The sequence below is a fragment of the Gymnoscopelus braueri genome, assembly GCF_963280865.1.
Source record: "Gymnoscopelus braueri genome assembly, chromosome: 5".
Lineage (NCBI taxonomy): Eukaryota > Metazoa > Chordata > Actinopteri > Myctophiformes > Myctophidae > Gymnoscopelus > Gymnoscopelus braueri.
In genome coordinates this window covers 14,727,965-14,737,105 of record NC_137606.1, presented here as the reverse complement: position 1 = coordinate 14,737,105, position 9,141 = coordinate 14,727,965, and positions in this window count along the sequence as shown.

Here is a 9,141-nt window from a genome sequence, read left to right as displayed (position 1 = left end):
TGATTATTATTACAAAACATACAGTAACCATGGATGAATTCGGACATCCTTACTGCCATGAAAGTCAGAAACAAAAAGCGTTCTGAGCTTCAAGGTAGGATCAAACTCGCCAAATGCTTTAACAAAGGTCTCGAATCCCACTTAGCTAAACTCAAAAAAGAGAGAAACAAGCTAAGAAACAAGGTAAATGGCATGCTCGAGGTAGCAGAAAAAAACTACCTCGATGACAAAATTAAGGAAAACCAAAACAAACCACGAGAGCTTTGGAAGCTACTCAACAACCAACTAGGCTGCAGCAAAACATTGAAAACCAGGTTCGCAAACATTAACCTCAAGGTGAAGGAGACTCATTACTGCAAAGCGGGAAGTGGCTAAAATCTTTAACATCTTTTTTACAACCATAGCCAGTGGCGTGGGAAGGGGGGGGGGGGGGCTATGGGGGCTGCAGCCCCCCTGGTGGTGGGAAGCAAAAAATAAAAGTCTATACACACACATATCAAAACAATGATGTATTTAACTTTGGGGAATAAAATATTTGCTGAAAAATGTGAAAAAAAGTTAGAAATGTGAAAAAGAATTGGGGGGAAATCGTGTGCACAGTCACCCGCCCAGCCCAGCCCCCCTTGGAATAAATGACTTCCAGCGCCCCTGACCATAGCCACAAAACTGGTTGAAAAATTCTGGGCGCTATGGTAATGAGTACGTCGACGCATTCTACAAAAAACTAGGTGTACGCTAAAATGTTTTTAAACTCTCCCCTGTGACAACAGATGAGGTGTTTAAAAAAATTTAGCGCACTACAACAACACAGAGCCACAGGTCTCGACAATATCCCCTCCAAATTTCTAAAAGACTCAGCCGCCTCCATTGCTCCAATCATTACTCACATAATAAACCTCTCCATCAAACAGGGACGGGTCCCTAATGACTTAAAAAAAGCAAGGGTGACCCCTCTGTACAAAAAAGGAAACCAATTAGACCCTGGCAACTACCGCCCTATTTCTATTCTTAGCTCCATCTCGAAAGTCATGGAAAAATGTGTCTATGAACAGGTCGATAAGTATCTTGCGGAGAAAAATCCAATTTACAAATTCTTATCTGGTTTCAGAAAAAAACACTCCACTGACACATACCTTCTCTATTTGAACGACTCTATCAAACAAGATGTCGACAATGGCAAATTTTGCGGCATGGTCATGCTGGACCTCCAGAAGGCCTTTGACACCGTTAATTACCCAATTATGATCGATAAGCTTAAAGCAATAGGTTTTGATGATACGTCGGTGAGCTGGATGAGATCCTATCTGGAAGGGAGGGAACAAGTGGTGGAAGTAAACGGCACCCAGTCCCCTCCCCTCCCAGTGACCTGTGGTGTTCCGCAAGGAAGTATACTAGGACCTTTACTGTTCCTGATATATGTGAACGATATGTCTTCAGCTTGCGACAGATGACTCGGCTCTGCTAGTCTCGGACAGGGACAGGCTGCAGGTTGAGAAAACTCTGAGCTCTGAACTCAACACGATCCGTATCTGGCTCCCCGACAACAAACTATCATTACACCTGGGTAAAACTGAATCCATCCTCTTTGGGTCCAGTTCTAACCTTTTGCAAAACCTCTCCGGTGACAAAATGGCCGAAAGAGTGATCAAAAAGGTCAACCAAAGAACACGCTTTTTGTATAGGATTGGCCGTCTAGTCAGTAAGAATACTTTGAAGATTCTTGCAGGGGCCCTCATACAAGGTTATTACGATTATGCATGCTCCTCATGGTATCACAACACCACCAAAGCCATAAAAACAAGGCTCCAAACATCCCAAAACAAACTAGTAACTTCTTGGCCTCAATCACAAAACCCATCTAACCCCTGCTCATTTTGCTAGGATTGGATGGGGTTGAGGACAGAGTCAGCAACTTACAATGGGCCTAGTCTTCAAGATACACCACAACATTGGGATCCCCCTGTATTTGTCAAAATACTTCCAAAATGTTAATGAAGTCCACGATCATAACACCAGAGGCAGCTCCACGAATCATGTTCAACCCAGATTTGGCTCAACAAAGGGAATGAACTCGTTTTCATGCTATTCAACAAAAATGTGGAGTAAATGAGTATAAACCCTACTCACTTTCAAAACTGCCCTTAAGTTACACCTTCAGGTGGCTGCAATTCGAAAATGGCCCCTGTCAAAGTCTTTACCTACCCGCCCCGAACCCCCTCCCCGCATATTTCCTCTCTTGTACATATTTTTCATTTTTCATACCAGTAACCTGTAAGCTGATTGTATGACGTTCTGTATAGTAGTGTGTATATCTGTCTGTCTCTTTTATGTCATCATGATTTGTGTGCATGGGGATCTCATTTTAAACAAGCTTAGTGCTTTATGAGTCTTCCAGTTTAGTAGACCTTGTATTGTGAATTTGTACTTCCATGTACTGTTGTTCTCATGTCTTACTAAATAGTACATCAATCAATCAATCAACCACTTCAACCCTATATACATTTCGGCCATTTGAATATATCAGATCTACAAGCTCCTTGTGAGCTTGTAGATATGCTATTCCCTTGTGAGCTTGTAGATATGCCCCCCCCATTGGGTGGAGTCAGAAACGGTGGGAGGAAGGTGGGGAGAGAGGAGGTGAAGCAGAGATGGAGGGATGAATCGATGAGGGTGCACAGAGAGGGAGAGATCATTTGCAAAAGGACAGCAAAGTGTCAGCCAGATGGGGCATCAAGTGTGGCATTTTCACGCCACATTTGAGGTATTTTTTGGTCACACTTTTCACAAAGCAAAGAAAACCTAAATATGTTTTGTCCACAAAATGGGAAAACCCTTGCATTTTGTTTCACGAAACTGAAAATATTTAAATTGAAGGCTTCAAGCATAACCTCACTTCACTCTCTCTCTCATCATGTTTTCTCACAATGTTCCCAAAATGACCAGTAGAGGGCACCAGAACATTTTGCTCTTATTTATCACCTCAAGCCTGGGTGCATACTGGGTCACAGATTTAATCATAGCACGAAAATATAAAATGACTAAAGGAGGATAAAGTGAGTATTACAGTACAAAACTGAACTGAGACATAGTATTGTGTCATGGTAGGCCTTAAATATCCGACTGTTGTGTAGTCAGTGCTGCTGTTAATGTTACTGCTGGTACTGCTGGAGGGAGAGAGCTGTTCAGTAGCCTCATAGCTTGGTGGGTAAAATTGTTGAATGTTGGACTAAGTATGATATTCAAGGCAGGGAGTGGCATTATCAGGTGTTTGGCAGTGGTGGAAAAAGTGCTCAAATGTTTTCCTTAAGTAAAAGTGTCAATACTGCAATGCAGAAATACTCTGTTACAAGTAAAAGTCTGGAATAAAAAAATTACCAAAAGTATTGGTATCAAAGTAGGCTGTGTATAATATTCAACAGCAAGGAGTGGTATTACCGGGTGTTTGGCAGAAAGTAGAAAGTACTCATTATGCAGAATGTCCCATTTCACAAGTTTTCAAATGTACAGAGACATGTACACGAATCGTTTGAAAATAGCAGATCTACAAGCTCACGATGCGTCGCATTGTGAGCTTGTAGATCGGCTATTTTCTAGTTTTGTAATAATAATCAAAATCTACAAAGTAACTAGTAGCTAAAGTTTTCAAATAATCGTAGAGGAGTAAATATACAATATTTGCCTCTGAGATGTAATGGAGTAGAAGTAAAAGTACTGAACATTGGAAATACTCCAGTAAAGTAAAAAAAAAATACCTCAAAATTGTACTTAAGTAAAGTACTTGAGTAAATGTACTTAGTTACTTTACACCACTGGTGTTTGGTCATTTTGTCTGCCAGTGTTGGAGATTGAGCATTCCATAAAGTCTGCTGAGCTGGAAGGCAGACCAGTGGCCACATTCCAACAGTGGAATGTCGGCTGGGAGGGGTTCACTCTCTAAATTACCCAGGAAGTTTATCAGGTGTATTAGCTCATATATGCCTAAACTATGAACTTATCATCTGAATGTTTTTTGGCCCTCTGGTTCTAGACAAACAGTCTCTTTTAATCAAAACTACTTGGCCGGAATGAGTAAAACCATAGCTCAAAGCAGGGTGGCAAGTATACTTTCTACCTTCTCCAAGACAATTCTCCTGGCAGGTGGCCTGCTTGGAGAACAATCCCCCCACATAAGTGCACATAAGATGTTGTAAAGACACTGTTGAATTATTTAACATAGTTTAGGAGTAAATGGATCTCTAAATAAGCCTGCCCGCACCCCCCAATGTACTGCTGTTGAAATAAGGCTTCTTGAGCCCTCATACTGTATATAGTGACTTTTGACGTTGCTCTATAATGTTTAATTGCTTTTCTGCTTAGTTATGTACATTGTGGCTTGTATGCAATGTATACAGTATATGTATATGTGTGTGTGTGTGTGTGTGTGTGTGTGTGTGTGTGTGTGTGTGTGTGTGTGTGTGTGGCTTTCTTGGAAAGGTTGTAGCTCTTCCTATAGAGTTTGAATAAAAACAAGAAAAACATAATGTAGAATATTACATTATGAAAATGTTAAATATTACAATAGTAATAATGAACAGGTTGTGCTTAACTGGAACAAGACAAATGCTTCCTTTGCTGACATTCAGACAACATTTGCACATTTTACAATGCACGCATGGTGACTTGAAGCCTCAGCGAGCAACTATACCTGTGGTTCCCAAACGTTTTAGCTCAAGACCCAAAAGGGTAATTTGATGTCTCCCCCGGGACCCAAACTACTGAAAATAGCCGATCTACAAGCTCACAACACGGCGCAGCTATTTTCACTACTTCTTAAAATAAAATGTATTCTAATTTCATGGATTTTTTGGGGAAAATATTTGGAATTAATAACAATTAAAAACAAAATGTAAGACACAAAAAAATAAGGGGACATTTACTCTCGACCCATAGAAATTGTCCCGCGACCCAAACTTGGGTCCCGACCCACTGTTTGGGAACCACTGAACTATACCATTCTGTTTTTGTAGCGGCTCCTCTGTGGGTCTGCGGTAGCTTTTAGATCGAGATTCAGATATCTTGTAAGAAAACTCTGGAAGTTTCAGTTCCCAGTGAGTGGACACAGTGAGTCTGTGTTCTTTTCATGGCGGGGGTGGGGGGTGAATAAAGGAAGGCCCTTTCTCTCTCTGATGACTCCAGGTGCCTAGCAACCTGTCTGCCCTTCACATTCCCCAGTATCGGCCACGTGACCGGGGGTGGGGGGGGGGGGGTCGTTTGACTGAGCCAGCAGAGCGTGATGAGTCTGACCCACTGAATTTCGAATCATTTTTGTTCTTTTTCACAAACAACATTTTGGTATTTGACAGTGGTTTAATTCAGCTTCACCGTGGCCTTAGGAAATGCATGTTTAAGAGGCTGTTTTATGCTAAAAATGTTTATTTAAACTACTGGAAAAAAAAAGAAGTATTTACTTGCACTTTTTCTAAATCCTTAATTTATGGAACATATGAATGTCTACTGTCCTGAAGTGTAGTCTTAACCAATATGCGTCCCTATTCCGGACATGTCGTAATCACACTAGCAGTAGCAGAACATTAAGTGAAAATAGCCAAGGATTTGTCAAAAATAGCAGATCTACAAGCTTATAATGCATTGCAGTGTGACACGCCATGAGCTTGTACAGAGTAGTTAAAGTATACTACAGGTATTTACGCTATTTGACACACAACAATGTGGTTAATATGGTTACATTTTAACCCCTGGCCACTACAACTAAAATAAAGTTCAAACCATTTATTCTTACATTAAAAACAAAATAGCTTTAATTTCATGGTGTACAATGTAGTCTAGATGGTCCAGGCAATATCGTGATTTGTTATCACAGCTTCAGCTTGTTCACAAAACATGATTCACACATTAACCTCAACTGAATGGCCGACTCCTCAGGTTGTTTCTAGACTATGCGCTGTAAATGACCACAAGCCTAAGCTTGTGGTTTATGAGGCATATGGAGCCTTCTCCGGTCCCCCCCGTACTGAATCTGAACTCCTTGTGATGTATGCAAGTAGTAATTAATGATTCACTCAGAAACCAAACCTACCCATACTTTGTATGCAAACAATAGTGAGACAGAAAATGGTGAGAATTTACACACAAATAAAAAACGAGTTACAGAAGTGCTACTCCTCTAACACTTGTTTTTTTATGAGTGTGGTGTTTTCTCTATATTTTGTATGTTTTGTTGTATTCCATGCGAAGCATGTGCCATACAAATAAAGCTTGACCTGTCCTGACTGCTCAGCTTGTGTTCACTGATGACCGTGCTTGTTGACTGCTCCTCTGAGGAAATGACTAATCTTAGTCTTTCTGACTTCACAGGCTTATGAGCACAGAGCCCGACACGTGTGTCATGGTTTGTACATGTTGTTGTTTAATAATCATCAAGGGTCCAGTTTATGTTAGGTATGTTATGTATGTTTATGAAAGGTAGAGCATGCACTACAAACTGGTGACCAGCCACAGGACAAATAGAAGCACAGTATAAAAACTAATACAGTCTGCACACCGTTAGACTTGTTCCCACTATACATAGTACATGTATATAACCTATATAAGGATGCTGATGAAGATCCTGTTGATCTTGCAATAAATATATTGGGAACAAATCTAATAGTGTCAGTGTGGCCTCTATAATTTTGTATCCAGTTTAAAATGTTATGATGGGCTCCAGAATTCCCAGCAAAACACCAGCCTACAGCAGTACTACACTATAAAAGTATTAGAGTTAATACAAGAAAGTTCATAAAGGTGTGATGAGTTCTGGCTCAGAAATGGTAAACATGGTTTTCTTGGTGGCTCAGCAGTGCACTGACTATGCTCCTTATGAGTCGTGAGGACCCGAGTTCGACCCCAACTCCTGTCATGCTTTGCATGTCTCCCCTCTCTCTGCTATAGATTCCCTGTCTCTCTGCACACTCTTAAAAATAAGAAAGAAATATATTAATGAAGAATAAAGAAAATAAATAGTAAACACTTTGATCTCTTATTCTTATTCTTAAACAAAAAGGTAACCATCAAAAGTCTTTATAATTTTGATTCATTTTCATTACAGCTTTTTGGAAAGTACAGCACAGGCTGCTACATTTAAATCATTTTGACTTGAACTATGTTTCAACTCATGGAGGAGGCTTTATGAACTGTCAAGACTTTTACATGGTTACTGTTTTATCTCCACCATAAAACTTAAGATACTGTTGTTTTTATATCAAATAAAGAATATTCTGACTTCACTGCAAACAGTGATAAGTCCATCCCATAACCTCACCCAAACTCCATATAAACAAATAAAAGGATACATATCAATAAACAATACATTTTATATTTAACATTAGAAAGGGTTGCAGAGCATTGCCAATATAGCTGCTAGACAACTACAATGTACCCTTATAGACCATTATTATACCAAGTACAGTCAATACATATGCTTCCTCATGATGTCATCATTCTTCATACTAGAACAGCTTCTTTTTCAGCAGTTATGCAGAACATTTCAAATTTTAAGTCATTTCCATATAACCTTTTTAAGGAACTGATATTGTTTTCTAAATATGGACTAGTATGTAAATATCTGAAGTTATGTCCCTCATATGCTGCCCTACCTTAACCTTTAAACAAGGTGCCAATTCTGTGTCTTTCTCAAGGACATTTCAACAAGACATGCTGCTGGTGCACCTGGGAACTCTTTGTGGCATGGTCACTATAACCACTGATTCTAAAATTCTGACCCAAACTGAAAGGTGCTGTAAACAACAGCCAGGCTCAAGCTAATGGATTGAGGGGTGTATTTTGACATTCATTACAATCTGTGAGCAAGTTATATATTAAATAAATGTGGTCATCTGACTACTGCTACTGAATCAAAAAATGTATAATGAGCTTATATGACAAAATGAAAAGTTGTCACAAAGTGACAAAAGGCACGCACATCCTGTCCTGCTGGGCTAGGTGCTGGATCAAAAGTCCAACATGAAAAAACGATACTATCTGCACACAAGAATGCTGCTCCCATCGTGTTTTTCTTTTTGTCCTCAGACATTAATGAAAATAGTGCAGACACAGACAGCATAATATTCAGTGTGATGAGCCCCACACCTGTGGCCTTTCAGCCAATCAATCAGTCCTGACAATACCACATTGAATACCCTGTCCCAAAGACATTACAAAATTGCATACAATATATGCAAAACACCATATTATTTTGCCCAGCAATTTTTTTAAACAGACATTAGGGATATAAAAAAGGACTTAGGCTCTATATAGCCATTATACAGCTACCTAAAGAGGCACCTCTTGTCTAATCTAAGGAAAGTACAAAAAATAAAAAAAGGACAAAGAGATACCCTATGCTATGGCAAGGAGAGACTCCACAACAACTCAGAGAACAGAGGATGTTCCTTCCACTTTAAAACGTTTTTGCACCTCTATTCCATTAAATTCATCACCTACAATCCTCTCATATGCTGAGGGGACAGGCGTGGAGCTCATCACACACTGAATATATATGCTGTCTGTGTCTGCACTATTCTCAGGATGCTCTGAGGAAAAGCCTCCCGGCTCGAAATGTTACCAATGATTTAAAAAAAACACGACAGGAGCAGCATTCTGGTTTGCGGATTTTATAGTTTTTTCTGCTTTGATCAAATGTAGAACATATGAATGTTTACGTCCTGAAGTGTAGTCTTAACCATATGCATGCATATGCATGCCCTATTCCAGGCATGTCATAATCACACTAGCAGAACATTCAGTGAAAATAGGCAAGGATTTGTCAAAAATAGCAGATCTACAAGTTTATTATGCATTGCAGTGTGACACGCTGTAAGCTTGTAAAGTAGTATACCATTAAAGTTACCAATTTAAAAGAAAACACAGTGAGAGCAGCATTCTGGTGTGCAGATTTTATAGTTGTTTCTGCTTTGATAAAATGTAATGTAAAATGATAATAATACTACTGATAATAAATAGTACAAATAATTCCTAATGCACTTTTATCGTCATAAAATGCCCACTGGCCTTTTCAGTGTTGGTAGTACTGCTCATAGGGATCTGGATGGAAATCTAATCTGTAGTTACTATAAGAGAAATGCCTAATCCTGACCACATGTT